We start from the raw sequence: 8,011 nt of genomic DNA, 5'->3' as shown, positions 1-8,011 counted from the left end.
AGAGAGAGTAATCCACAGATTGTAGTCTGTGAGATAAATAGTAAGTGGGAGTAATATTGTAGTGAAGTGTGTAAAATAAAGAGTGTTATTTCTTTCGAAGTTGTAGTAGTATTTTGACACTACTAAGTTATAATATTATAGTGGTAATATTGCTCCGCTGGGGTATTGTCCCGTTAAAATATTTGGTGTCGTTGTTACTCTCTTGTGTTATTGTTATTTACCGTGGATATTATTCCTGGGCGGGATTATTATTTTTATTCCCAACAACGTGGTATCAGAGCCATGGCGAGTAATGGTCCGCTGTCTTTTCAGTACCCCCGTTTCACAAAAGATAATTATGAGAAATGGTGTCTACGCATTAAAGCCATTCTTGGCTCCCAGGATGTGTGGGAAATCATAGATAGAGGGTATGCAAAACCCGATAATGAGGAAGCTCTGCCTCAAAATGAAAAAGATGTGTTGGCAAAGACAAGGAAGAAGGATCAACAAGCCCTCACGCTCATCCACCAATGTTTGGATGATGCCATGTTTGAGAAGGTGGCAGATGCTACCACCTCAAAGGAAGCTTGGGGGATTTTACAAAATTCTCTCCAAGGAGTTGACAAGGTGAGGAAGGTAAAAATTCAAACTCTAAGGGATGATTTTGAATTTTTAAAAATGAAAGAATCTGAATGCATTTCAGATTATTGTTCAAAAGTGAAGGCTGTTGTAAATCAATTGAGACGATACGGGGAGGACATAGAAGATGTCCGTGTGGTAGAAAAGATCCTTTGCACTTTAACACCTAAATTCGATTTTGTGGTGTGTGCTATTGAAGAGTCTAAAGATTTAGACTCAAAGATGGTGGAGCAATTGGAGGGTTCTTTACACGATCATGAAGAAAAGATCAAGAGGAGACAAGAAGTACCACTTGAGTAACTTCTTAAAACTCAGGGATCCTTTAAGGATTATGAAGGTGAAAAAAGCTATTGAGGGAATGGACGAGGACGAGGACGAGGCCGTGGCGGTCATGGAAGAGGAAGAACTAATAGTAACAACTTCAACAATGAAGTTAAAATCCACCAAAAATTCAGAGGTCGTGGTCGTGGACAAAGAGGAGGAAGAGGACGCGGCTACTATCAAGAAAATAATGGACAAAGGTATGACAAATCAAAAATTTAGTGCTATAATTGTTATAAATTTGGCCATTACTCTTGGGAATGTCGTAGCAATGTTGAAGAGAAAGCTAACCTTGTTGGCGACAAGAAAGAAGAAGATGAATCAACGTTATTGTTGGCACTCAAGGAAGAAGACATGGATGATTGCAGCTCGTGGTATTTGGACAGTGGAGCAAGCAATCATATGTGTGGATGCAAAGAAAAGTTTGTGAAGATCAATAAAATGGTAAGAGGTAATGTGTCCTTTGGAGATACCTCAAAGATTCAAATCGAAGGGATAGGTACGTTGATCTCCTGTAAAGATGGTAGTCACAAGCTAATTCAAGATGTTTATTATGTGCCAAAATTAAAAAGTAATATTTTGAGTTTGGGCCAACTTCTTGAAAAGGAATATGACATTCACATGAAAAATATGCATCTGTGGCTTAGAGATTCAAGTGGAATTCTAATTGCTAAAGTGCATATGGCAAAGAATAGATTATTTTTTCTGAATCTTAAAACAATTGATGCAAAGTGTTTGAAGGCTAATGTGCAAGATGAATCATGGTGTTGGCACATGCGATTTTGACACTTAAATTTTGAAGCGCTCAAATCAATGGGAGAAAAGAACATGGTACATGGGATACCATCAATCAATCATCCAAATCAATTGTGTGAAGCTTGTCTTCTTGGAAAACATGCAAGGAGGAGTTTTCCAAAGGAGGCCATGTCAAGATCAACCAAGCCGCTCCAGCTTGTTCACACTGATGTGTGTAGACCAATCAACCCACCTTCTTATGGTAAAATTAGATACTTTCTGCTTTTCATTGATGACTTTAGTAGTAAGACTTGGGTTTATTTCTTGAACCAAAAATCTGAAGCTTTTGTTGCTTTTAAAAATTTCGAAGTACTTGTGAAGAAAGAAAGTGGCTATGAAATAAAGCTCTAAGGGCCGATAGAGGAGGCGAATTCACTTCAAACGAATTTAATGACTTTTGTCAGTCTTATGGAGTTCGTCGCCCTCTAACGGTACCTTATTCACCCCAACAAAATGGAGTTGCAGAGAGAAAGAATCGAACGATTCTTAATATGGCTTGATGTATGTTGAAAGCTAAAGTATGCCCAAGGAATTTTGGGCCGAAGCTGTTTCTTGTGCAGTTTATTTGAACAACAGGTCTCCAACAAGGAATGTTAGAGATCAAACGCCTCAAGAAGCATGGAGTGGAAGAAAGCCAAGTGTCAAACACTTGAGAATCTTTGGGAGCATAGCATATGCTCATGTGCCACAGCAAGGGAGAGCGAAGCCTGACGATCGAAGTGTCAAGCATGTGTTTGTTGGCTATGATACGAGTTCAAAAGGCTACAAGTTATACAACCCAAGCAGTAACAAGGTGGTGGTAAGTCGCGATGTTGAATTTGATGAAGAATTGGCATGGGATCGGGAAGCTCAGGAAGAAACTTCATATGATTTTCTTCCATACTTTGGTGATGAAGAAGAACCAGAGACCCTGGAACCTGTGCAGGATACAACTCCACCTCCTTCTCCAACCAATGTTGCATCTCCCTCTTCTCAAGAAAGTTCAAATGAACAGCCGCAAAGGACAAGAAGTATTCAAGAGCTCTATGAGGACACAGAAGAAGTTACTAATTTTGATTTTTTATGTTGTCTCTTTGCTGACAGTGAACCAATGAACTTTGATGAAGCTGTTACAAACAAAAAGTGGAGACAAGCCATGGAAGAGGAGATTGAGTCAATAGAGAAGAACAACACTTGGGAGTTAACAACTCTTCCCAAGGGTCATCGAGCAATTGGAGTGAAATGGGTATACAAAATAAAGAAGAATGCTGATGGAGATGTGGAGAAATACAAGGCACGACTTGTGACTAAAGGCTACAATCAAAGGCAAGGCATTGACTATGAAGAAGTCTATGCACCTGTTGCCCGCATGGAGACGATTCGTTTGCTGATCTCTTTGGTGGCGCAAATGAAGTGGAAGATCCATCAACTAGATGTCAAGTCAGCCTTCTTGAATGGCTATCTTGAAGAAAAAGTCTATGTTGAACAACCATTGGGCTTCGTGGTAAAAAACCATGAAGATAAAGTGTTGCGGTTGAAGAAAGCTTTATATGGATTAAAGCAAGCCCCACGAGCATGGAATAGTTGCATCGACAAATATTTTCAAGACAATGGGATTACTCGTTGTCTCCATGAATATGCTCTTTACCTTAAAGTTCATACTAATGGAGATATCTTACTTGTTTGTCTTTATGTTGATGATCTAATTTTCACGGGCAATAACTCAAGTTTGTTTGAAGCTTTTAAGAAAGATATATCCCGTGAGTTCGATATGACGGATGTAGGGCTCATGTCATACTACCTGGGCCTAGAAGTGAAACAGATGGAGGATAGAATTTTTATCTCTCAAGAAAGCTATACAAATGAGATATTGAAGAAGTTCAACATGCTCGATTGCAACCCCGTGAACAGACCGATGGAGAGTGGGACAAAATTGTCCAAGTTTGATGAAGGAGAAAAGGTGGATCCCACATTTTTCAAAAGTCTTGTGGGAAGTTTGAGGTACTTGACTTGTACCAGGCCAGATATACTCTTTGCAGTTGGAGTAGTAAGCCACTTCATGGAAGCTCCTACCTCCACTCATTTGAAAGTCACTAGAAGAATTCTTCGTTATCTAAAAGGTACTATTGACTTTGGGTTATTTTATTCTTCTTCTAGTGATTTCAACCTTATGGGATTTTGTGATAGTGATTATGCGGGAGATATTGATGATAGAAAAAGTTTAGCTGGTTTTGTATTTTTCTTGGGTGATTCTGTTATTTCTTGGAGTTCAAAGAAACAACCAATTGTTACTCTCTCGACTTGTGAAGCTGAATATATAGCAGCAACATCATGTACATGTCATGCCATTTGGCTGAGAAGATTGTTGAAGGACCTCAATTTACCACAAATTGAAGCTATAGAGATTTGTATTGACAACAAATCCGCACATGCACTCGCGAAGAATCCAGTGTATCATGATCGAAGCAAGCATATTGATACAAGGTATCACTTCATCAGAGAAATCATTTCCAAGAAGGAAGTCGAGCTCAAGTATGTGAAATCTCATGATCAAGTTGCAGATATTTTTACCAAGCCTCTCAAATTTGAAGATTTTCAGAGATTGAGATCAAGACTTGGAATGAAGAAAAATCAAAATTAAGGGAAAGATTTGTGGGACCAATCTAAATAAAAAGCAATTAAAAAAAGAAGAAAAAATGACATCAAGTTGCAAATGTAACAAGTTGCAATAACAGCAAAACCAATTTGAAGTTGGTTTTGAACGGTGGAACAAGTTATGGCAATTTGCAATATGCAAATTGTAAATACAGCCTTTTGATTGGTTGGAGAAACGGTCTCTCACTACTATAAAAGGAGGTTTCAGCTACTCATTTCAAGCACACCAAATCGAGAGAAGCAACAGAGAGTTAGAGAGAGTAATCCACAGATTGTAGTCTGTGAGATAAATAGTGAGTGAGAGCAATATTGTAGTGAAGTGTTTAAAATAAAGAGTGTTATTTCTTTTGAAGTTGTAGTAGTCTCTTGACACTACTAAGTTGTAATATTATAGTGGTAATATTGCTCCGCTGGGGTATTGTCCCGTTAAAATATTTGGTGTCGTTGTTACTCTCTTGTGTTATTGTTATTTACCGTGGATATTATTCCTGGGCGGGATTATTATTTTTATTCCCAACAGTTACAATAATTCTTTTTTTTGGCTTTGTTTTTGTCCTAAATAAACAACATAGACTTGACTTCCTTGACGACTGACCTTTAGGACAGATTCCCATTCATTTTTCTTTCTTCTCCTGATTTTTCTTTTACTTTTTATTTTAATCGGAGGGGATATCGATATGTACTTGGGACTGGGAGCTATTTTATTCTTTTTGTTCACAATTGATGTCAGAATTGAATTGGATACAATACCCAAAATGGGATAGAAGCAATAAATTAACTCCGTGAGATAGGAGAAGGACAAATATAGAAGGGGATATCTAGAATTCAATAAAATTATGAAGATTCAACACAACTTCAAGCATAGGTAGCTTGAGTCTTAGTTAGAATCAAACAATCACCTCAAACCCAAAGATAATTCAACCAGTCAAATCCAAGCATCATAAGCAAAAATCCTATTAATTATATATCATTTATAAGCAGGGGTTCTATTTAAAAAGATGAAAAGAAATACGTTAGCTCTCCATTCTATAGAAAAGTCACAATTTTTCTGGCGATTTTGTCAACGACACCATTTTGGGCTGGATTGGCTAATCTAACCCACCCTTTTTCTGTAATTGAGTTTTTTCTCTTATTATTATTAGGGGTGTACAAAAAAAACCGACAAACCGCACCAATCCGATAATCCGAGTCAAACCGAGAAAAAAAACCCGACTATGGTTTGGTTTGATTTGGTTTGGTGTTGGAAAAAAAAACCCGACCATAATTGGTTTGGTTTGGTTTTAGCTAAAGAAACTCAAACCGAAACCAAACCAACCCGACATTACATATATAGAAATTTTAGATATATTTAATATATAAATATACTTATTGTGATGTAATTTATAAATATTTCTTTAAAAAATTCATAATTTTATCTTTTAAGGTATTATTTCAAGGTTGGACTTAGAACTTTTGAATATTCCAATAAGTTTTATAGCCATTAACATTAGTAAATTAAATAATGCTAACAAAAGCCCAAACCAAAATCAAATCAATGCTAATAAAAGACATTCAATTCAATACTACGAAAGAGAATGTATTGAATATCTATTTTTTGTTTTGCAATAATATAGATAAAAATTCATAACCTATTTTTATTTTTCTTTAGCGTTTAGTCATGTAATTAATACTCTCTTATTAGTCTATTTATTTTAGCATGGCTTGGTACTTTTAGATTATGTTTATTTTTATTATGGATTTTTAATTAGCAATATTTATATACATAATTTTATTGTCTTTATTGTTGAATATTTTAGGATAATGCCATGACACATCTCATATTTTGTATTATTTTCTTGAAAAATACTTTATATAGTTTTATCTTACTAGGATTGAAGAAATATTTTTAGCACAATTTATATGTTTTGTTCTACGAAGATTTTACCGGGAAAAAACCCCGAAAAACCCGAGAAAAAACGAGAGTGAAAAACCCGGGTTTTATTGGTTTGGTTTGGTCTTTAAATTTAATAACCCGACACAATTGGTTTGGTTTAGTAATTGTAAAATCCGAACCAACCCGACCTATGTACACCCCTAATTATTACTATGGAGATTATAATATGATTTGGTAATATCCAAAACAAACGTAAAGAGATCGGATGGATAGGTGACAATTAGCATTGATGAACATGATCCTTACATAAAAAAGAAATCGAAGTCTAGTTGCACAAGTAGCGCAACAAGTGATCACTCTCCCAAGAACTCCCAGACTAACAAACTCGATACTAAACTCGATTCAAAACCTAAAGAATAAGCTAATTTAAAATGCTGAAAGTGATGCTATGTATATCCTAAGAAAGCCCTAAAGAATAAGCTCGTGTACGTAGTACACGTGTAAAAACATCCAACATGGGTGTATTAGCCATTAACTTGATTAAAGAAGATACGCTTACAAATATATACACCCACTATGGATGCGTTATCAATGAATTTGGAAGAGAAAAAAGGTCCTAAAATTATGTCGGAACATAAGAGTGTGCGATAGCTCATATACTTCTGGTTTTTGTTCAAGTGAGATTCCAAATCCGAGGAAGGGATGCGCGTACGCCCAATAGTAGTAGTGTTTTTAGAAGCAAAAGTGCAAAAAAAGAAGGAAAAAAAAAGAGAGGCTAGTTCTAGGGCTTAAAGCAAAAGGTGAAAAGTGAAATCAACAACTATGAAAGTTAAAGATTACCAAACAGGTGTGAATTTAGTATGATAATTATTAGTTCGAATTAAAACTAATTTAAACCTCAAATATACAATACGATCAATATTCAATTACTCAACCTTGAGATTCAAAGAATCAACCGCTTCTCGTAGGAATCTCTTTAAACATTATTATTGCAAAGTGCATAACTTTACCTGTAAAGCGATAACCCCTAACCTCGTGGTTGAACATACTAGTGTTTTAAATAAAATTTAAAAAAAAAACATACTAGTGTTTGGGAAGTCCACAGCACAAAGCACTTTATCCAACTCCAACTGAATCTTTCTAAAGCTTCAATTGGAATGATCTTCACCCATCTATATTATTATTAATTTGTCACGAACCCACCTGGGTGAGGCAGACAGGCACCCGGTGCCTTAACCTGACCGAGCGAACCAACCTGTAAGACTTATGAACCTGTTGTATACTTAACCATAAAACACACGAAAACTTGCTAATAGAGGAAATATGACAACAACAATTACTTCCAGCCCAAAAGAGATACATATAGGGCTCTATGATCGTAACACATGCTGACAGTCCGATACCTGAGTACTGACTTAACACTTATAATAACTGACAATACAAATTACATAAGTCTACAAAGCCTCTTCGAGTGTCTAACAATAGTACTACTGCTACTATAGGATCCGAACTACCCGTAAAGTCTATACATATATACATCATAAAACGACAAGACTTGACCAGACTCCAAGTAGAAATGGAGCTCACTAAACAACCGTTGAACTGACTGCCTACTGGAGGCCTGCCAACTTGAGTATCTGAACGGACTCTGACAGCTTAGGGAAGAATGATGGGTCGCTAATGAGTCCCCTAAATGACCGCTCAGAAAGCCTACTTATTTTTTCCCCAATCTGTCACTTGCTCGTCCCTCTCTCATGAAAATGGACTGAT

The sequence above is a fragment of the Nicotiana attenuata genome, chromosome 9, assembly GCF_001879085.1.
Source record: "Nicotiana attenuata strain UT chromosome 9, NIATTr2, whole genome shotgun sequence".
In the NCBI taxonomy this organism is placed as follows: Eukaryota; Viridiplantae; Streptophyta; class Magnoliopsida; order Solanales; family Solanaceae; genus Nicotiana; species Nicotiana attenuata.
This window is presented reverse-complemented; position numbering follows the sequence as displayed.